This window comes from Oncorhynchus mykiss, chromosome 5, assembly GCF_057628025.1.
Source record: "Oncorhynchus mykiss isolate SJ-2025 chromosome 5, ASM5762802v1, whole genome shotgun sequence".
Taxonomy (NCBI): Eukaryota; Metazoa; Chordata; class Actinopteri; order Salmoniformes; family Salmonidae; genus Oncorhynchus; species Oncorhynchus mykiss.
The window spans coordinates 19,066,107-19,090,000 of NC_143026.1; the positions used below are offsets into that span (position 1 = coordinate 19,066,107).

Sequence of the window (23,894 nt, forward strand, 5' to 3'; positions counted from 1 at the left end):
AAGTTAGGGGAAGATAAAAAAAAATATATTATGTAAAAAATCACCTTAATGATAAAGTCCATCAAATCAAATGTTATTTGTTACATGCGCCGAATACAACAGGTATAGATCGACCTTACAGTGAAATGCTTACTTACAAGACATTAACCAACAATTCAATTTTAAGAAAAAATAAGTGTTAAGAAAGTATTTAATATAATAAACTAAAGTTAAAAAAAATAAAGAAGAAAATAGAAAAATAGCAAATAATAAAATATCAGTAACGAGGCTATATACAGGGGGCACCGGTACAGAGTCAATGTGTGGGGGCACAGGTTAATCGAGGTAATTGAGGCAATATGTACATGTAGGTAGAGGTAAAGTGACAATGCATAGATAATAAACAGAGAGCAGCAGCTGCGCAGGTAGTCTGGTTAGCCATTTGATTAGCTGTTCAGGAGTCTTATGGCTTGGGGGTAGAAGTTGTTAAGAAGCCTTTCGGACCTAGACTTGGCGCTCCGGTTCCGCCTGCCGTGTGGTAGCAGAGAGAACAGTCTATCACTAGGGTGGCTGAAGTCTTTGGAAATGTGTAGGGCCTTCCTCTGACACCGCCTGGTATAGAGGTCCTGGATGGCAGGAAGCTTGGCCCCAGTGGTGTACTGGGCCATACGCACTACCCTCTGTAGTGCCTTGCGGTCATAGGCCGAGCAGTTGCCATACCAGGTGGTGATGCAACCAGTCAGGATGCTCTCGATGGTGCAGCTGTATAACTTTTTAGGATCTGAGGACCCATGGCAAATATTTTCAGTCTCCTGAGGGGGAATAAGTGTTGTTGTGCCCTCTTCACGGTTGTCTTTTTGTGTTTGGACCATGAGAGTTTGTTGATTATGTAAACACCAAGGAACGAAGCTCTCAACCTGCTCCACTACAGTCCCGTCGATGAGTATGGGTGCTTGGCATTCCTTTTCCTGTAATCCACAATCATCTCCTTTGTCTTGATCACGTTGAGGGAGAGGTTGTTATCCTGGCACCACACTGTCAGTTCTCTGACCTCCCTATAGGCTGTCTAATCGTTGTCGGTGATCAGGCCTATCACTGTTGTGTAGTCGGCAAACTTAATGATGGTGTTGGAGTCGTGCTTGGCCATGCAGTCATGGATGAACAGGGAGTACAGGAGGGGAATGAGCACGCACCCCTGAGGGGCCCTCATGTTGAGGATAAGTGCTGCAGATGTGTTGTTACCTACCCTTACCAGCTGGGGGTGGCTTGTCAGGAAGTCCAGGATCCAGTTGCAGAGGGAGTTGTTTTGTACCAGGGTCCTTAGCTTAGTGATGAGTTTGAGGGCACTATGGTTTTGAACGGTGAGCTTAAGTCAATGAACAGCATTCTCATATAGGAGTTACTTTTGTCCATGTGGGACAGTGTGGATAGCGATAAAGATTGCGTCATCTGTGGATCTGTTGGGGCGGTATGCAAATTGGAGTGGGTCTAGGGTTTCTGGGATAATGGTGTAGATGTGAGCCATGACCAGCCTTTCAGAGCACTTCATGGCTACAGACGTGAGTGCTACGGTCGGTAGTCATTTAGGCAGGTTACCTTGGTGTTCTTGGGCACAGGGACTATGGTGGTCTGCTTGAAACATGTTAGTATTACAGACTCAGTCAGGGATAGGTTGAAAATGTCAGTCAAATCAAATCAAATTTATTTGTCACATACACATGGTTAGCAGATGTTAATGCGAGTGTAGTGAAATGCTTGTGCTTCTAGTTCCGACAATGCAGTAATAACCAACGAGTAATCTAACCTAACAATTCCAAAACTACTACCTTATACACACAAGTGTAAAGGGATAAAGAATATGTACATAAAGATATATGAATGAGTGATGATACAGAACGGCATAGGCAAGATGGAGTAGATGGTATAGAGTACAGTATATACATATGAGATGAGTTATACAGCCCGACAGGATGCTCTCGATTGTGCATCTGTAGAAGTTTGTGAGTGCTTTTGGTGACAAGCCAAATTTCTTCAGCATCCTGAGGTTGAAGAGGCGCTGCTGCACCTTCTTCACGATGCTGTCTGTGTGGGTGGACCAATTCAGTTTGTCCATGATGTGTACGCCGAGGAACTTAAAACTTACTACCCTCTTCACTACTGTCCTGTCAATGTGGATAGGGGGGTGCTCCCTCTGCTGTTTCCTGAAGTCCACAATCATCTCCTTCGTTTTGTTGACGTTGAGTGTGAGGTTATTTTCCTGACACCACACTCCGAGGGCCCTCACCTTCTCCCTGTTGGCCGTCTCGTCATTGTTGGTAATCAAGGCTACCACTGTAGTGTTGTCCGCAAACTTGATGACTTAGTTAGAGGTGTGCATGGCCACGCAGTCGTGGGTGAACAGGGAGTACAGGAGAGGGCTCAGAATGCACCCTTGTGGGGCCCCAATGTTGAGGATCAGCGGGGTGGAGATGTTGTTACCTACCCTCACCACCTGGGGGCGGCCCGTCAGGAAGTCCAGCACCCAGTTGCACAGGGCGGGGTCGAGACCCAGGGTCTCGAGCTTGGTGACGAGTTTGGAGGGTACTATGGTGTTAAATGCTGAGCTGTAGTCGATGAACAGCATTCTCACCACATAGGTATTCCTCTTGTCTAGATGGGTTAGGGCAGTGTGCATTGTGATTGCGATTGCATTGTCTGTGGACCTATTTGGGCGGTAAGCAAATTGGAGTTGGTCTAGGGTGTCAGGTAGGGTGGAGGTGATATGGTCCTTGACTACTCTCTCAAAGCACTTCATGATGACGGAAGTGAGTGCTACGGGGCAGTAGTCGTTTAGCTCAGTTACCTTAGCTTTACCTTAGTTTCAATGGTGGCCATCTTGAAGTATGTGGGAACAGCAGACTGGGATAAGGATTGATTGAATATGTCCATAAACACACCAGCCAGCTGGTCTGCGCATGCTCTGAGGATGCGGCTGGGGATGCCGTCTGGGCCTGCAGCCTTGCGAGGGTTAACACGTTTAAATGTTTTACTCATGTCGGCTGTAGTGAAGGAGATTCCGCAGGTTTTGGTTGCGGGCTGTGTCAGTGGCATTGTATTGTCCTCAAAGAGGGCAAAAAAGACTGCATATAATTGACAGCTTTGGAAAGAAAACACTCTGACGTTTCCAAAACTGCAAAGATATTGTCTGTGAATGCCACAAAACTGTTACAGGCGAAACCCAGATAAAAATCCAACCAGGAAGTGCCGCATTTTTTGAAACTGCCTCATGCCAATGACTCCTTATATGGCTGTGAATGAGCTACGAATGAGCTTACGTTTTCCACGTATTCCCCAAGGTGTCTACAGCATTGTGACGTCTTTTTACGCATTTCCATTGAAGAATAGCAGTAAGGGAGCATATTTAGCAAGTGTTCACATGGTGTCTCCTGCAGAAAATCTTGCGTAAAATACTGAGATAGCCATTTTTCCAATCGCTTCTTATGAGAAACCAATTGCCTCGACGGATATATTATCGAATATATATGTTAAAAACACCTTGAGGATGGATCCTAAACAACGTTTGCCGTGTTTCTGTCGATATTATGTAGCTAACTTTGAAAAAAGTTTGGCGTGTAGAGGTAGCATTTTCCGGTCGATTTCTCAGCCAAGCATGATGAACAAACGGGAGCTATTTCGCCTACAAAAATAATATTTTTGGAAAAAAGGAACATTTGCTATCTAACTGGGAGTCTCCTGAGTGAAAGCATCCGAAGTTCTTCAAAGGTAAATTATTTAATTTGGTTGCTTTTCTTATTTTGGTGAAAATGTTGCCTGCTTCCAGCAGAGCCTAGCATAGCATTATGCCATGATAAACTTACACAAATGCTTGTCTAGCGTTGGCTGTAACGCATATTTAGAAAATCTGACAGATGACAGTGTTGTTAACAAAAGGCTAAGCTTGTGTTTGAATATATTTCATTTGCGATTTTCATGAATAGGAAAAGTTTCTAGGGGTATTTATGTCCGCTGCGTTATGCTAATTCGTTTGAGGCTATGATTACGATCCCGGATCCGGGATTGCTAGTTTCAAGAGGGTAACCACTTAGAGAACCCTGGTCTACTGGTCCATTAATTGATGTGGTGAGAGTTGAGGAGAGGGGCAACTCTCCCTCTCTCTGTGGGGTTTAATAGGTTGTGTTCAGAATGTAGTTAGGGAGACATATGGACACATTAAAGGGGAGGCCTTTATGCCGGTTGGAACAGTATGTTCAACAACATGGAACACACATGATAATTGGGAAAATGTCAGCTACATTTAATTACATTTATAACCCAAAATGATAATATATGCAGTCACTGGGGCAACAAAGTGTTGCTAATTGGCAACTTTTTGTTTTGTCGTCGTAATTTTGTCAGTCGAATGAATGGGAAATATTGTTGATGATTGTCCTTGTTTATGTATTCTTTATGTGCGGGCGGTATTTTACTGTGTTTTACCGACCTGTCTGGTATTAACGACTCACTGTGTCAAAGTGTCATCTTGCTAACTGTTTATTATCACACATACTGTGTGGCCTTTCTAGCAGACACTACAGTATGCCAGTTATGCATTCCCTCGGGATCATCTCCACATTTCTTCAGTTTCTCCAGAGAGGTTTTGATCTGAGGAGGTTGTGCTGAATCTGCGAGAACAGAGTTGGAACAAAATGGCCTCTTGTGTAGTTCTGTACCTACAGTAGATCTTACTGCAGTTGCATTGTAGAAGTAGCAGCAGAAGCAACCTCTGACCATATAAGGATTGTTCTTTCTGTGTGTATGTGGGTGCTCTGTTATGCTCTATCATGAAACCATGCACAGAGGTTCAGAAACATATTGTTTTTTCCACTTCTGAATGCAATCATTGATCAAACTTTAACTGACAACTCTTCACCCTCCCTATTGACAATTTCAGTTTCCAAACTCCCTCCCAAAGTGTCAAGATTTTCATATGCAAGTCATATGTAATACCCTTGTTAGAACCAAGTATTGAATTTCTTTGTTATAATTCATTGGTATTAGATTTAAAAGGTGATTGAATTGCTCCCGAATTGTATTGATGTTAATGCATTTATTTTGAATAAATATTTATTTAATGTATAAGTGAATAGGTTGGTTTACTTTTAAGTTTAAGTTTTGATCAATAAGGTCACTTGTTAAGCTGTGGCCAATGGGAGTTGACCTGGTTAACGGGAGGCCTGGGGAAAAAGAGAGAGAGAAGTTGAGAAAAGGATGAACGTTATATTATGACCGTTGGTTGCGAAAAATTATAACAGAAGACGATAAAAATAGAACAAAACACATACCTAGTGAGTTTTGAAGGGAAACATTGATTTTATTTTATAAGAGAGTTGTTATAATTTTGTTAAGAAAGACTTAGTAAAGTCTGAAGCTACTGTCTCATCGTGGAGGTATTTGACAGCCTTGGGGTTAGCCTAGCATCGTGCGACACCGAGAGAGAATTGCTTGGGAAAGATTAACGAGTTCATGTTCCCATGGGATATCGGTTACTGCTAAAGAGTACTGTCTGCATTGATAGCTGTGCTTGCTGTGGATCTTGTGAGGAAATCTGCACAGAACTACCATACTTCGCTGAGGGAATGTCTACGGATAGTGAGTAACCACAACGGTGGGGTGCCTCAGGACTTTATGTGTCGTCATTATTTTTTAGCTCCAACGCGCGCCAACGGGGTTAAGCAAGCTTGAAGTAATTTGGGCATGGGTTGTGCATGACTCATTGTGGTTTATTATTTTTATTTCTTTTGATGTGGTGCTTTGAAAATGTAATAATACACATATTGAACCTTATGTATGTTACTTTGGTGGAGTCATTTACTGTTTCAATTTAATTGAATGCTTGAGAAAGCATATCCTTATACAATAACAAAAATCTATAATCATTCCATCTAAAGTTAATACCCTAGTTGTCATCACCCTAGATAGTTTACAATAGGGATTCTTATTGGACTTGTCCTTCTCACCTGACATCCCATGCGGTTGAGATATTCTATGTAAGGTAATATTGTGAGAGTCAAATTCGAGCCTGGTAAGAGGGTTACACATATAATTCATCTTTGAATTCATCTCTTCCCAAGCATAGGAACTGTTCTAAATAATCTGGGCAACAATTGGGTTCTTTAATGCATCATATACATATGTGGTGGGCTTGATGAAGCGTTGGCTCAGGGTAAGAAGGCTGACATACCAACAGACGATGGATTAGCACCATCTTCACCATCCAGCACAGGATATCATGAATGTTCATCCTAAAAATTGTCAAAGACCCCAGACACCCCAGTCATAGACTGTTCTCCCTACTACCGCATGGCAAGCGGTACCGGAGTGCCAAGTCTAGGACAAAAAGGCTTCTCAACAGTTTTTACCCCCAAGCCATAAGACTCCTGAACAGGTAATCAAATGGCTACCCGGAATATTTGCATTGCCCCCCACCCTCTTTCACTCTGCTGCTACTCTCTGTTTATCATATATGCATAGTCACTTTAACTACACATTCATGTACATACTACCTCAGTTGGCCCGACCAACCAGTGCTCCCGCACATTGGCTAGCTGGGCTATCTGCATTGTGTCCTGCCTCCCACCACCTGCCAACCCCTCTTTTACGCTACTGCTACTCTCTGTTCATCATATATGCATAGTCACTTTAACCATATCTACATGTACATACTACCTCAATTGGGCCGACCATCAGCCTGACTAACCCGTGTGTATATAGCCTTGCTACTTTTATAGCCTCGCTACTGTATATAGCCCGTCTTTTTACTGTTGTTTTAATTCTTTACTTACCTATTGTTCACCTAAAACCTTTTTTGCACTATTGGTTAGAGTCTGAAAGTAAGCATTTCACTGTAAGGTCTACCTACACCTGTTGTACTCGGCGCACGTGACAAATAAACTTTGATTTGATTTGATGTTCAATGCTGCATTGTGAATCACTTTGAAGCTCCTCAGTTCTAGTCCTACTGGTAGCTCTGTGGAGCATGCCTACTGTATGTAAATAATGGGGAGTGTCTATTCAACTAAACAAATAAAAGGAAAATGAAGAAACCAATTTAGGATAACTAGTTGGCAGCCACTGACTGAGGGTAAGTGTTGCTGTGAGTATAAGCTAGGCCCTGGAGAGTAAGGACACTGTGGAGTCAAAACAAACCATGTCGGCCTATATCTGATGATTGTGTTCCCTCAGACTGACTGACTGGTAGTGTAGAAGTGTATAAAAGAGGGGCCCAGCTTCATAGGGGAAAAAGGAAAAGAGTGCAGAGGAAACAGAGAACAATGGTAGAAAGGTAGGTTGGTAAAAATAAAGGGTAGAAAGGTAGGTTGGTAAAAATAAAGGGTAGAAAGGTAGGTTGGAAAAAATAAAGGGTAGAAAGGTAGGTTGGTAAAAATAAAGGGTAGAAAGGTAGGTTGGTAAAAATAAAGGGTAGAAAGGTAGGTTGGTAAAAAGAAAGGGTAGAAAGGTAGGTTGGTAAAAATAAAGGGTAGAAAGGTAGGTTGGTAAAAATAAAGGGTAGAAAGGTAGGTTGGTAAAAATAAAGGGTAGAAATGTAGGTTGGTAAAAATAAAGGGTAGAAAGGTAGGTTGGAAAAAATAAAGGGTAGCAAGGTAGGTTGGTAAAAATAAAGGGTAGAAAGGTAGGTTGGTAAAAATAAAAGTGAGGTAGGAAGTGAAAGACACGAGACAGACAGGTAGGTTCCGAGGGTTGTGAGTACAGTGACACTATGTGACTAACTTATTTTTTAAAATTATTTATTTCTATTGTATTTTTACTATTCATTTAAACCATCTACCTTACTGTGGGGAACGACAGCTGTGTATTAATGATTAAGCAACCTCCTCTCCTCTCAGCATCTCACAGTGTGTATTCATCCCAAATGGCACTCTGTTCACTATAGTGCACTACTTTTGACTATGACTCGTAGGTCTCTGCTCAGAAGTAGTGTACCATGTAGGGAATAGGGTGCCATTTGGGACAATGGCATTGGCTCAGGCTCACACAACCCACACATGTACATTTGAAATGACGGCAGGCCTTAAGCTGATTTGTGTGATCCCCCTGAGAGCTAGGAGAAGGTAAAGGTCACAGCGAGAGGGCAGGGGAAATTCAGCCAATAGGAACTGTTACTGTATCAGTATAACACACACAAACGCTCTCTCTCTCAATTCAATTGAAGGTCTTTATTGGCATGGGAAACATACAGTACCTGTCAAAAGTTTGGACACACCTACTCATTGAAAGGTTTTTCTTTATTTTTACTATTTTCTACATTGTAGAATAATAGTGAATACATCAAAACTATGAAATAACACACATGGAATCATGTAGTAACCAAAAAAGTGTTAAGCAAATCAAAATATATTTCATATTTGAGATTCTTCAAAGTAGCCACCCTTTGCCTTGATGACACTCTTGGCATACTCTCAACCAGCTTCACCTGGAATGCTTTCCCAACAGTCTTGAAGGAGCTCCCACATATGCTGAGCACTTGTTGGCTGCTTTTCCTTCACTCTGCAGTCCAACTCATCCCAAACAATCTCAATAAAGTTAAATCTAGACTTGGGTTTCCTCTATCGTAATCGCCCCTCTTTCACCCCAGCTGTTAACATTGCCAGACAAGTGAACTAAAAATGAACAGTAAACATTACACTCACAAAAGTTCCAAAATTACAAATGTCATACTATGCGCAAATATTTAAAGTACAAAAGGGAAAATAAAACATTAATCCTCTCTCTTTCTCTTTCTCCATCTCTCTCTCACACACACACGCATGCACCCATTCACGCACGCATACAGACACACACATACACACAGACCTGCTGTTCATGATATCTCATAATATTATTTTCATGCTATTAAAACCTTTTGTGACAAGGGGGCAGTATTTTCATTTTTGGAAAAATAACTAGAATATGCATATAATTGACAGTTTAGGATAGAAAACACTCTAAAGTTTCCAAAACTGTAAAAATATTGTCTGTGAGTATAACAGAACTGATGTTGCAGGCGAAAGCCTGAGAAAAATCCAATCCGGAAGTGCTTCATGTTTTAAAAGCGTTGCGTTCCAATGAGTCCCTATTGAGCAGTGAATGGGCTATCAACCAGATTACTCTTTCTCCGTATTCCCGAAGGTGTCTACAGCATTGTGACGTAGTTTTACGCATTTATGTTGAAGAATACCCGTAAGCGGCTACATTGCGCAAGTGGTCACCTGATGGCTCCTAGAGTGACTCTCAAGTAAAATACAGAGGTAGCCATTATTCCAATCGGTCCTACTGAAAAACGAATTGTCCCGGTGGATATATTATCGAATAGATATTTGAAAAACACCTTGAGGATTGAATATAAACAACATTTGCCATGTTTCTGTCGATATTATGGAGCTTATTTGGAATATTTTCTGGCTTTTTTGTGACTGCAATTTCCGGGCGATTTCTCAGCCAAACGTGAAGAACAAACGGAGCTATTTTGCCTACAAAAATAATATTTTTGGAAAATAGGAACATTTGCTATCTAGCTGGGAGTCTTGTGAGTGAAAACATCCGAAGCTCATCAAAGGTAAACAATTTCATTTGATTGCTTTTCTGATTTCCGTGACCAAGTTACCAGCTGCTAGCTGGACAAAATGCTATGCTAGGCTATCGATAAACTTACACAAATGCTTGTCTAGCTTTGGCTGTAAAGCATCTTTTGAATGACAGGGTGATTAACAAAAGGCTAAGCTGTGTCTCAATATATTTCATTTGTGATTTTCATGAATAGGAATATTTTCTAGGAATATTTATGTCCGTTGCGTTATGCTAATTAGTGTCAGTCGATGATTACGCTCCCGCATGCGGGATGGGGAGTCACTAGAGGTTAATACCTTATTAATAACATATTGTATGTGTCAACAGTCAGCCACAGTACAGGGTCCCACAATGTTCAGTTTAGTTTACCAATAAACAAAGTGGCATAACTGGATTATAAAAAGTTAGATAGATTTAAGGCTATTTTACAGATTTAAGGGTATTTTACAGGACACTTAAAACCTGTTGGGGCTAGGGGGAAGCATTTTCACTTTTGGATGAAAGGCATGCCCAGAGTAAACTGCCTCCTACTCTTTCCCAGATGGGAATACAGTGCCTTGCGAAAGTATTCGGCCCCCTTGAACTTTGCGACCTTTTGCCACATTTCAGGCTTCAAACATAAAGATATAAAACTGTATTTTTTTGTGAAGAATCAACAACAAGTGGGACACAATCATGAAGTGGAACGACATTTATTGGATATTTCAAACTTTTTTAACAAATCAAAAACTGAAAAATTGGGCGTGCAAAATTATTCAGCCCCCTTAAGTTAATACTTTGTAGCGCCACCTTTTGCTGCGATTACAGCTGTAAGTCGCTTGGGGTATGTCTCTATCAGTTTTGCACATCGAGAGACTGACATTTTTTCCCATTCCTCCTTGCAAAACAGCTCGAGCTCAGTGAGGTTGGATGGAGAGCATTTGTGAACAGCAGTTTTCAGTTCTTTCCACAGATTCTCGATTGGATTCAGGTCTGGACTTTGACTTGGCCATTCTAACACCTGGATATGTTTATTTTTGAACCATTCCATTGTAGATTTTGCTTTATGTTTTGGATTGTTGTCTTGTTGGAAGAAGAATCTCAGTCCCAGTCTCAGATCTTTTGCAGACCATCAGGTTTTCTTCCAGAATGGTCCTGTATTTGGCTCCATCCATCTTCCCATCAATTTTAACCATCTTCCCTGTCCCTGCTGAAGAAAAGCAGGCCCAAACCATGATGCTGCCACCACCATGTTTGACAGTGGGAATGGTGTGTTCAGTTGTGTTGCTTTTACGCCAAACATAACGTTTTGCATTGTTGCCAAAAAGTTCAATTTTGGTTTCATCTGACCAGAGCACCTTCTTCCACATGTTTGGTGTGTCTCCCAGGTGGCTTGTGGCAAACTTTAAATGACACTTTTTATGGATATCTTTAAGAAATGGCTTTCTTCTTGCCACTCTTCCATAAAGGCCAGATTTGTGCAATATACGACTGATTGTTGTCCTATGGACAGAGTCTCCCACCTCAGCTGTAGATCTCTGCAGTTCATCCAGAGTGATCATGGGCCTCTTGGCTGCATCTCTGATCAGTCTTCTCCTTGTATGAGCTGAAAGTTTAGAGGGACGGCAGGTCTTAGTAGATTTGCAGTGGTCTGACACTCCTTCCATTTCAATATTAACGCTTGCACAGTGCTCCTTGGGATGTTTAAAGCTTGGGAAATCTTTTTGTATCCAAATCCGGCTTTAAACTTCTTCACAACAGTATATCGGACCTGCCTGGTGTGTTCCTTGTTCTTCATGATGCTCTCTGCGCTTTTAAAGGACCTCTGAGACTATCACAGTGCAGGTGCATTTATACGGAGACTTGATTACACACAGGTGGATTGTATTTATCATCATTAGTCATTTAGGTCAACATTGGATCATTCAGAGATCCTCACTGAACTTCTGGAGAGAGTTTGCTGCACTGAAAGTAAAGGGACTGAATAATTTTGCACGCCCAATTTTTCAGTTTTTGAATTGTTAAAAAAGTTTGAAATATCCAATAAATGTCGTTCCACTTCATGATTGTGTCCCACTTGTTGTTGATTCTTCACAAAAAAATACAGTTTTATATCTTTATGTTTGAAGCCTGAAATGTGGCAAAAGGTCGCAAAGTTCAAGGGGGCCGAATACTTCCGCAAGGCACTGTATATGCATATTATTATTACTTGTGGATAGAAAACACTCTGAAGTTTCTAAAACTGTTTGAATTATGTCTGTGAGTATAACAGAACTCATATGTCAGACAAAAACCTGAGAAGAAATCCAAACAGGAAGTGAGAACTCGATTTTGAAAACAGTGCCATTTGATGTCCATTTTAGATATGGATGTTTATGCACTTCCTAGGGCTTCCACAATATGTCACCATCTTTAGATTCTGGTTGTATGATTCTACTATAAAGGAGGGGCTCATAATAGCTCTTTGAGTGAGTGGTCTGGCAGAAAGCCTTGCTCTCATTGTACGGTCACGAGAGTGTTCTTCCGTTCCAATGCGTTTCTTCAGACAATGAAATTCTCCGGTTGGAACCTTATTGCTGATTAATGTTTAAAACATCCTAAATATGGATTGCATACATCATTTGACTTGTTTCTACGACCTGTAAAGGAACTTTTTGAGTTTTTGTCTGGAGGAATTGCTCGTGCTTTTTGAGGATTGAATGCTGGGCTGAACAAGCTATCAACAAGTAGCTAAATGATGGGCTTTATGGAACTTTATTGAACAAATCAGTCATTTATTGTCGAACTGGGATTCCTGGAACTGCCTTCTGATGAAGATATTCAAAGGTAAGTGAATATTTATAGTGTTTTTTTGTAGTTTCTGTTGACACCAAAATGGCGGCTATTTCTTTGGGTTCTGAGTGCCGTTCTCAGATTATTCCTTTTTCCGTAAAGTTAAAAAAAAATCTGACACAGCGGTTGCATAGAGGATACATTTATCTTTAATTCTGTGAATTACACTTGCATCTTTTATCAATGTTTATTGTGAGTATTCCTGCAAAATCACCGGAGTAATCAAAATATTACTGCACGTAACGCGCCAATGTAAACTGATATTTTATATATATATATATATATATATATGCATATTATCGAACAAAACACACAATACATGTATAACATGATGTCCTATGAGTGTCATCTGATGGAGATAAACAAAGGTTAGTGATTCATTTTATCTATATTTCTGCTTTTGTGACTATCCTTGGCTGTGAAAAATGTTTGTGTGTGTTTTTGAATTTGGTGGTGATCTAACATAAATATATGTTGTGTTTTCGCTGTAAAACGTTTAAAAAATTGGACATGATGGGTAGATTAACAAGATGTTTATCTTTCTTTTGCTGTATTGGACTTGTTAATGTGTGAAAGTTAAATATTTCTAAAGAATATTTTTTAAATTTCCTGCGCCACCTTTTCAGCTGAATGGGGGGGGGGGGGGGGTGAGTTCCCCTAGGGGAACGCTAGACATAACAGACAGTGTCAAGATTTTTTTTTTACCAGAGGGGTTAAATCACAAAGATCAATGAGTTAGACATTGTTAGTTGATACTACATATTCAACTTTCTATTTCCTAATTCATAAAATAACATTGGAATGTGCATGTTATAACTGAGTATTATATGTTAAAATTTCACAGGATATCAATGTGAATGCACAAGATTGAAAGATATTTTCAAAAAAGTGCAAAGTGGAGCATAATAAAGCATCTCTGTACTAAAGGGAACTTTACCACAGCTTACACAGCTACCTGAACCAATACTCAGGATAGAGGGGCTGGGTAAATGTTGTCTGGACGAGGGCCATTGTGTCAGAGACGCTGTAGGAGGACAGTGTCTTTATATGATACGACGGTACGAACAGTATCCCCACTCCACTCAACCGCGTCCAGACAGATCCTCTTTACACATCACCTGCAAGAAGTAACTGAATCTGGCCAAGATCAGCCATTAGTTTACAGCTGATCTTGGCCTGTAGTTGTCACCTTACTGTTCCCCTATACGTTTTATGTGCTGTGTTCAGGTCCAGTGTGAACTGACAGGAGTCCAAGAGAAGAGCAGAGCAGAGACCAATGAGGGGAATTAGAACAATACAAGTTCTAAGTCAGATAAAGATAGGCATTAAGCTGATAAAGCTCAACAAGCTGATGTCCGGGAGGGCTCTCACCTGGGCTACTGCTGTATGGGAACAGCAGCTGGCCATATGCGTTAGTCTGGAGGGATTCGTGGCAGAGGTGAAGAAGGTTTTTCACGCCTCGTTCTCCAGGAGAGAAGCTGCCCGGAGGCTAATCCAGCTTTGGCAGGTCTTCTGCAGTGTGGCTGACTAAGTGGTGAATTCCCGCACGTTGGCAGCGGAGAGTGCTTGGAACCCGGAAGCACTATTGGATATGTTAATGCACGGCGTCTCGGAGGAGGTCAAGGATGAGCTTGCTGCTCGTGAGTTACCTACGGATCTCGATTCCCTCATCGCTTTGACCATCCGAATCGATGGGCGACTACAGGAACGACAGAGGGAGAGGAAATTTGAATTTGCATGCACACCCAGGGATCCCACCTTGCTTCCGAATCAACCCAGAAGCTCCCGGCGGTCTCGTTACTAAGAGGACCTGAGGGTGCAGACCTGCCCCGAGGGCTGCCGAAGACAGCCGAATCACAGCTTCCTGAGCATATGCCACTAGGCAGAGCTGGGCTGCGGGAATCTTGGTAATTTTGTTTCCTCTTGTCCTCTAAAGAAGCCAGGCTCACCGGTAGGAGCAAGGACTATCGTGGGCCGTATGGAGAATGTCCTGCTACCCCTGCTCGCACCATTTTCATGCCATTCTGCTGTGGGGAGACCAGTCCAAATTGCACAGTGTTCTCATTTTGTACGCTACCCTGGCGTCCGAACTGAACATCCCCACTCAGCCCTTCTCCATTCCAGTGGACATTAGAGCCCTGGACAGGCGTTCTATAGGCCGAGTCACCCACAACACCACTCCCATCCACTTACATCAAGTCCCCTCTGATTCCCGTGCAATTGGGATTCTCCTGGCTTCAACGACACAATCCCCTCATTCACTGGTCAACTGGTGCCATCATGGGCTGGAGCCCGTTCTGCCACGCCCATTGCCTGAAGTCAGCACAACCTGCCCCGGGAAGGTGCCCCGGACCTCTCTGCCATTCCCACGGAGTACCAGGACCTCTGGGAGGTGCTCAGCAAGGCCCGGGTCACATTGCTTCTGCTGCACCGACCCTATGACTGCTGGATTTACCTTTTCCCTAGCACCACACCACCCCGGGGACATCTGTACTCTCTGTCGTTAAAGTAGACCAAGGCTATGGATACCTACCTTGGGGACTCCCTAGCTGCTGGATTTATCCATCCCTCTACCTCTCCCGCCGGTGCAGGCTTCTTCTTTGTGGAGAAAAAGGACAAGACCCTGCACCCGTGCATTGACTACCAGGGACTCAACGACATTACGGTTAAGAACCGTTACCTGCTACCACTCATCTCCTCGGCCTTCGAGCCACTCTAGGGTGCCACTGTGTTTTCCAAACTGGATCTACAGAATTCCCACCATCTGGTACAGATACGAGAGAGGGACGAGTGGAAGACCGCCTTCAACAAGGCCAGTGTTCACTACGAGTATCTGGTCATGCCCTTTGACCTCACCAATGCCCCTGCTGTGTTCCAGGCTCTGGTGAATGCTGTTCTCCATGACATGTTAAACCGGTTCGTCTTCCTTCACATTGATGACATCCTCGTCTTCTCTCGCTCCCCTCAAGAACACCTGTTCCATGTCCGGCAGGTCCTTCAACGCCTTCTTGAAAATCAGCTGTTTGTGAAGGAGGAGAAATTATAGTTTCATCTCTCCACCATCCCCTTTCTGGGTTACATCATCTCTGCTGGCAGTGTCCAGATGGATACCAGGATGGTGAGAGCAGTGATGCATTGGCCTCAGCTTATCTCATGGGTGCAGCTGCAACGTTTCCTGGGGTTCACCAATTTCTATCGCAGCTTTATCTGGGGTTACAGCACCCTGGCTTCCCCCCTGTCAGCACTCACCTCGCCCAAGGTTCCGTTCACGTGGTCCCCAGCTGCTGACCGGATGTGCCGGGACCTCAAACATCGCTTCACCACAGCTCCCATCTTGGTTCATCCGGACCCATCTTGTCAGTTCGTGGTGGAGGCCGATGCTTCAGACATGTGGGGGCTGTCCTGTCCCAGCATTCTGCCCTTGACCTCAGATACATTTCTACGCCTTCTTCTCCCATCGCGTCAATGCCATGGAAAGGAACTACGATGTGGGGAATTGGGAGCTTCTGCGGTTTAGATGGCGTTGGAGGAATGGAGCCAATCCCCGGGGGGGATTCTGACAACTGGATGTTCGTTCCCGACACCGTCCGCTCAGCTCTTCTGGACTCCTCCAGGTTGGCCTGCCAACTGGGCGCCCGTCAGACCCTGGCCTTTGTGCGACAGCGCTTTTGGTGGCCTACCATGGTCCCGGACGTGTCCTCATTCGTTGCCGCTTTCAACAGGGGTACTGTCACGCCCTGATCTGTTTCACCTGTATTTGTGCTTGTCTCCACCCACTCCAGGTGTCGCCCTACTTCCCCATTATCCCGTGTACTTATACCTGTGATTTCTGTTTCCTGTTTCTGTTGCCTGTGATTTCTGTTGCCAGTTTGTCTTGTTTGTCAAACTTACCAGCATTTGTCCTGTCAGCTCCTGTTTTACCCCAGCCTCTCTTTTCTCGCCCTCCTGGTTTTTGACCTTTGCCTGTCCTGACCCTGAACCCACCCGCCTGACCACTCTGCCTGTCCTGACCCTAAGCCTGCCTGCCATCCAGTACCTTTGCTTCTGTTGCTATAATTAACAGTATTACTTCTACACATTCTGCATCTGGGTCTTACTTTATCCTGATATAATCAGTTTATTCCCTCTCTATCTATACATGTAGCCCAGCCAGACTGTTCTCCATAGTGGATTGGAGAGTGGCCTCTCTCTCTCTCTCTCTCTCTGGTTGGCTGGAGGAGAGAAGTGAAATGGTGCATCACCTCTGGTCAATAATAATACTCACCTTGAGAAACTCCACAGCCTGTTGGAGCTCCTTCAGCACCTTCTCTCTCTCCTGGACTCTCTGCTGGAGCTTCTGCTGACTCATCCACAGCTGACTCTGTTGAGGAACACTCTTCATTGAGCTATCAAGTTTTGTTTCCAATAGTTCACTTGTCACCATAGCACACAGTTGATTGACTGATTATAGTTCTTACTGTACATGAGATGTATCACAGAGACTGAACGTTGGACTCAAAAGAGTGATAATGGAGTTTGACTTTAGAAGAAGCTGATCGATTTGGATAATTTATGATAATCATATTTCTTCTGCTATGGGTCGATTTCATTTCAATAACTATGTTTCTTGATCTCTCCTATTCAAACAGCCTTCCTACTGTTTAACAGAGTCATCAACCAGTTGTTCTGGTCTAACCTGTTTCTCTGTCCTCTCTGCTGCAGCTGACATTGTATCATATGGCCATTATGTTCATCCATCACACACAATAGACATATACACTGTTGATCCGTACGGCAGTTTGTCATGATGAGAGCTGATCTTCTCCTGTAGCTGTATGATGGCTTTGACCAGCTTGTGTTTCTTTAGTCCAGGAACATCATAGTGAGGCTGGAGGTGAGTCTCACAGTAAGACACCAGACATGCCAGACAGGACATGAAGGCTTTCTGCTTTCTGGTCCCAGTGCAGAAATCACACGCCACATCTCCAGGTCCAACATAGCAGAGCAGGGGGAGCAGCCTGGAGTCCTGTCTTCTGCAGTGTCTCCAACACTTCAGCCAACATGTTATTTTTCCTCAGAGTAGGCCTTGGGGTGAAGGTCTGCTTGCACTGAGGACAGCTGTAGATGCCCTGATCATCCTGATCCCAGTAGCCCTCAACACAGCTTCTACAGTAACTGTGTCCACAGGGAATAGCCACCGGCTCCTTCAGTAGTTCCGGACAGACAGAACAACAGAACTGGTCCTGGTCCAGCAGAACTCCCCGCAGAGACATTTGGACTGTTGTTGTTCACTCTCACACAGACAGATGACACAGAGACAGAGATCAGTTTTGTTTCCGAAGAAGAAAGTTTGTGGGAGGGGGAGAGAGAGAAATATAACTAGATAGGGAGAAAGTACGAGTGTGTGTGTGTATGTGTGTGTGTGTGTGTGTGCGTGCGTGTGCGTCTGCTTCTGTCTGTTCTCAAACATTAGAACAACACCAACATCTGCTTATGGAGTGCAATAACAACACTGTCTCAGTGCTCGCATTATAATCTGTATTATTGTTCTTTTTAGAGATCTAAATATCAGAGATATTTTTCTTTTTTTAGAGATAATGTAATGTTCTTTTCTGGACTGGGTTTATAGGCAAAGGCGGAAAACATCTCATTATTCATTCTTAATGCACAGAGTAAAACAGCCCATAAAATGCAGATTGCATTAATCGTTAATCACACAAACACACCCACACATACATGCGCGCACGTACGGACACATGCACACACACAAATGACTCCTCCTGGGGTAGAAAACAGAGGGAATTGGCCTGATTATTTCTCTCTGTCTTTTGTTCTCCTTCAGTTTCTAATCCTCCCACTCCTTTTATCTCTTTCATACTCCCACAGTCTCAATATCCCTCTCTCAGTCTGTCTGCTCTCTCTCTCTCTCTCTCTCTCTCTCTCTCTCTCTATCACTCTGTATCTATCTCTCCTTCAATCTGACTCCCTTTCTCTTTAGCTCTTTGCGGTGCTATCTCCTGGTGTTTGAAGAGACAGCATATGACAGAGAGCAGACCTAAACTATTAACTAGAGATTCAAACTGTCAGAGAAGCTCTTCTCCACACAAGCAACAGGAAGGCCTACCATGACTGCCACACTGCCAGACTCAACAATTACATTCTCATTCAGCTCGGTCTGGATTTTCTGTTTAATCAGTAACCAAATTGCACCTGAACCTGTCAAGCAAATACCATCCTTCTCAGGCCTTTACAAGAGGGAGAGAGAGAGGGAGAGAGAGGGAGGTAGAGGGACAGGAAAGGGAGAGAGAGGGGGAGTGAGGGAGAAAGAAAGAAAGGGAGGGAGATAGAGGGATAGGAATAAGGAGAGAGGGGGAGTGAGAGAGAGATAGAAGGATAGGGAGAGAGAGGGGGGATGAGGGAGAGATAGAGGGATAGGAATAGGGAGAGAGAGGAGGAGTAAGAAAGAGAGAGAGAGAGGGATCGGAATAGGGAGAGAGAGGGGGAGTGACGGAGAGAGAGAGATAGGAAGACGGAGACAATCCATCACAACTTTTATTATTTCTCAACCTTTCTCCTCTCCCCCTCTCTTTCCCCCACTCTCTCCTCTTTGTCTCTGGGTGTGAACATGGGGAGAAGAGAGAGGTATTGATTGTCAAGGGGTTCCAAGGACTTTGTGTCTAATCCAACAAAATGGCCGCCTTAGATGAATCTCCCGCCAAAGTCTTTGACTCAACCGTTATCATCTAACACGGGTCATTCTACTATGCTTATAGCTGCAGCCTCTGGCACCAGAACCATGTAGCTGGGTTCAAATAGTACTTGACATCTTTCAAGTATACTCGTAGCATTTGCTGTAGCCTGCCTGGAGTGCCAGATCGGCAGGATTTGCCCTTTTGATACTGTTGTATTGATTCTAGTGCACCAGGCAAGCCCAGCTTGGTAATTTGCTATTATTTGAAGAAAAAAATAACCCACCGGGTATAAGCCAGCTGGTGATCAGGTACCGGTGGTGGGTTGTGGTAGGATGTGGTTTATAGAGATCAAGGTCATTCATTAGACCATCAAATCAAATCAAATCAAATGTATTTATATAGCCCTTCGTACATCAGCTGATATCTCAAAGTGCTGTACAGAAACCCAGCCTAAAACCCCAAACAGCAAGCAATGCAGGTGTAGAAGCACGGTGGCTAGGAAAAACTCCCTAGAAAGGCCAAAACCTAGGAAGAAACCTAGAGAGGAACCAGGCTATGTGGGGTGGCCAGTCCTCTTCTGGCTGTGCCGGGTGGATAATTCCCATGGCATGCATCCCATGGTACACTATTCTTTATATAGTGCAATACTTTTGACCTGGGCCCATAGTAGTCTGGTTTGAAAGCAGTGTAATATATATAGAAAAAGGTGCCATCTGGGATGCAGCTGTAACCAATCTCTGTAAATGCACTGTAAATAGACTTCCTTCCTCTAGAATAAACTGAATATAGAAGCTTATCAAGAGGAAGGTGTTGCCCTCTTTCCTGAATTTATATGACATAATTAAATATTTTTAAAACATTCCAGGGGGGAATTATTTGGACATTACTTATGAAGTACAGTTGAAGTCAGAAGTTTACATACACTTAGGTTGGAGTCATTAAAACTCGTTTTTCAGCCACTCTGCAAATTTCTTGTGCATGTGTAACAGTATAGACTTTGCGTCCGTCCCCTCGCCCCGACCTGGGCGCGAACCAGGGACGCTCTGCACACGTCAACAGTCACCCTCGAAGCATCGTTACCCATCGCTCCACAAAAGCCGCAGCCCTTGCAGAGCAAGGGGAACCACTACTTCAAGGTCTCAGAGCAAGTGACGTCATCAATTAAAACGCCACTAGTGCGCACCACCGCTAACTAGCTAGCAATTTCACATCGGCTACAGTCACCCCCCTTTTGACCTCTTTCCGCAGCAACCAGTGATCTGGGTCAACAGCATCAATGTAACAGTATAGACCCTACGCCCGTCCCCTCGCCCAGACCTGGGCGCGAACCAGGGACGCTCTGCACATGTCAACAGTCACCCTCGAAGCATCGTTACCCATCGCTCCACAAAAACCACGGCCCTTGCAGAGCAAGGGGAACCACTACTTCAAGGTCTCAGAGCAAGTGACGTCACCGATTGAAACGCCACTAGCGAGCACCACCGCTAACTAGCTAGCAATTTCACATCAGCTACACATGACACAAGTAATTTTTCCAACAATTGTTTACTGGTAGATTATTTCACTTAAAATTCACTGAATCACAATTCCAGTGGGTCATACACTAAGTTGACAGTGCCTTTAAACAGCTTGTAAAATTCCAGAAAATTATATCATGGCTTTAGAAGCTTCTGATTCAAATTCACATCATTTGAGTCAATTGGAGGTGTACCTGTGGATGTATTTCAAGGCCTACCTTCAAACTCAGTGCCTCTTTGCTTGACATCATGGGAAAATTAAAAGAAATTAGCCAAGACCTCAGAATTTTTTTGTAGACCTCCACAAGTCTATAAATTGGGAGCAATTTGCAAACACCTGAAGGTAAAACATTCATCTGTACAAACAATTGTACGCAAGTATAAACATAATGGGACCACGCAGCCATCATACTGCTCAGGAAGTGGACACGTTCTGTCTCCTAGAGATGAACATACTTTGGTGCGAAAAGGGCAAATCAATCACAAATCAAGCAAAGGACTTTGTGAAGATGCTGGAGGAAACAGGTACAAAGTATCTATATCCACAGGTAAACGAGTCCTATATCGACATAACATGAAAGGCCGCTCTGCAAGGAAAAATAGATGGCATCATGAGGCAGGATAATTATGTGGATATATTGAAGCAACATCTCAATGGGTCTTCCAAATGGACAATGACCCCAAGCATGCTTCCAAAGTTGTGGCAAAATGGCTTAAGGACAACAAAGTCAAGGTATTGGAGTGGCCATCACAAAACCCTGACCTGAATCCTATAGAAAATTGTGGGCAGAACTGAAAAAGTGTGTGTGAGCAAGTAGGCTTACAAACCTGACTCAGTTACACCAGCTCTGTCAGGAGGAATGGGTCAAAATTCAACCAACTAATTGTGGGAAGCTTGTGGAAGGCTACCCGAAACTTTTGACCCAAGTTAATTTAAACAATTTAAAGGCAATGCTACCAAATACGAATTGAGTGTATGTAAACTTCTGACCCACTGGGAATGTGATGAAAGAAATAAAAGCTGAAAAAATCACTCTACTATTATTCTGACATTTCACATTCTTAAAAAAAATTGTGATCCTAACTGACCTGCCTTGGATTAAATGTCAGGAATTGTGAAAACTGAGTTTAAATGTGTTTGGCTAATGTGTATGTAAACTTCCGACTTCAACTGTATATGGGGGCGGCAGGGTAGCCTAGTGGTTAGAGCGTTGGACTAGTAACCGGAAGGTTGCAAGTTCAAATCCATGAGCTGACAAGGTACAAGGTACAAATCTGTCGTTCTGCCCCTACTTCTGTAGTGAATAAGAGTTCCTAAGCCGTTGTTGAAAATAAGAATTTGAGAATGTGTGTGAGCATCAGTGTGTGTTTACTATAGAAGTGCTGGTTGGTGTAAGATGATAAGCAGGTGGCCATCTGAACATCCAGAAAATATTTGACGTTTTAACCCAAAAGATGTTCTGTCGGTCTCAGTTTGACCGTGCTCAGAGACTGGCTGATCTGCCTTGCTGCCATCATCTCTCCACGAATGTGTGAGTCAAAGTTCTAAGGACAAGGACAGATGCACATTATTATTTTTTACCTTTATTTAACTAGGCAAGTCAGTTAAGACTGACAAATGACACACAAATGCATGCTCATACTCACATTCTTCCCATTCCAACAGACAGAATTGTAATTTCACATATCTGCTCCTAGGGCTGCAAAATTCCAGTAACTTTTCAAAAATTACAAGGTTTGGATTCAGGATTTCCTCCTTATTCGCTCCTGATTCTGGGAATCTTCAAAGCACGATTTTTGTAAAAATTGCAACCCTAACTGCGCCAAATCACTGATTTGTGTCAGATCAAACCAAATCAATATGTATTTGACACATGCACCGAATGCAACAGGTATAGGCTCTACTGTGAAATGCTTACTTACAAGCCCTTTCCCAACAATGCAGAATTACAGTTTCTCAATTGCTTAGACACAATTCCTGGAACAACTTGCCATTTTCTCAAATCTTCACACACATTTTTAAAAACTCACACCCAACAGTACAAGCATCTAACTTCTGGGTCCCCATTTAAACTATGCACTCAGACAACACAAAAGCTGTCAAAAACACAGACTACGTGACTATTTGCTACACACTAAAGGGAATATTTTGAAACACTGCTGCCGAAATGTTTAGAATAGGTTTTCAGATTAAGAATTTTGAACTTTGTAAAATCACAGCAGGGACAATCCAGATAACCAGGCAAGAGAACTTCAAAACAGTACTGTAAAAATTACCGCTTACACTAGTGTATAAGGGAATACTACTGTATATGCTGTTTTGGTCAAAAACCTGACCTTTGAAATGTCACACTGACAAAACATGTAAGGAAGAGTCCATTCACAGTAAAATACCCAATTTCCAAAAGCTTTATTTCCAAATCCAGCAAATGTACAAGTTACTCAGCATCAGCATTCTCATCATCTTATCTCAGGTCTGGGTCAGGCCATAATATCTCATAAACGTCACACATTATGTTTGGTCTGCCCAGACAGCGTGAGAAAAATGCTTAGAAAATCCTGGATAGACTCCACAAGCGTCCACCATTGCCTCCAGGAGGTTTTGCTGTGCGTAGGGGTTACGGTCATACACTCCACCGCCATGCTGAGAAAAATTCCTCAATCGGATTCATAAATGGGGAATATGCTGGCAAAAAAAATAACGGTGAACCTGGGGTGGTCATTGAACCAGGCGCAAACCAGAGCAGCCCGATGGAATCTCATGTTATCCCAAATGACAACAAATTGGGATTGCTCTGGTTGCCCTGCTCCCCTTCCTGTTGAATAATGTTATTATGCAGCTGATCTAGAAATTAAAGGAGTTGTGCCGTGTTGTATGGACCTACTTTGACATGGCAGTGGAGGATGCCAGGACTGATGATGGCTGCACATAGGGTGATGTTGCCTCCCCTCTGGCCAGGAACTTGTACGATTGCACGGTGACCAATGATGTTGCGCCCCCTTTTGCGCTTTATTGTTAGGTTGAACCCTGCCCCATCAATGAAGATGTACTCCTGTGGGTCAGCCATGGCATCCAGTTCAAAGATTCTCTACAGAAGAAAAAACAAACATGTTTTTACTGTACTACAAAAACAGTAGTGTACTACTATACTGGAATGAAAGATTGTGTACTGCAGTTACTGTAACACATTACTGTATTTATATGCTGGAGAGATGGGCCATACTCTACACACCGTAAAAATTCTGTACAGTATAGCAATTACCTGCACATATTGGAATCGCTACTCCTTAACTCTGAATTCCTTTCAAAAGG

At 43.1% G+C, this 23,894-nt stretch overlaps 1 protein-coding gene across 2 annotated transcripts in view; it reads left to right on the forward strand.

Annotated features, from left to right (window-relative positions):
- Positions 1-11,919: 11,919 nt before the first annotated feature.
- Positions 11,920-23,894, forward strand: part of LOC149983189 (uncharacterized) — a 131,570-nt gene continuing 119,595 nt past the window's right edge. For both annotated transcript variants that reach the window (XR_016495916.1, XM_090234079.1), the window contains exon 1: positions 11,920-12,387. The gene's annotated coding sequence lies outside the window, so the exon portion shown is untranslated. The remainder of the gene's footprint in view (positions 12,388-23,894) is intronic.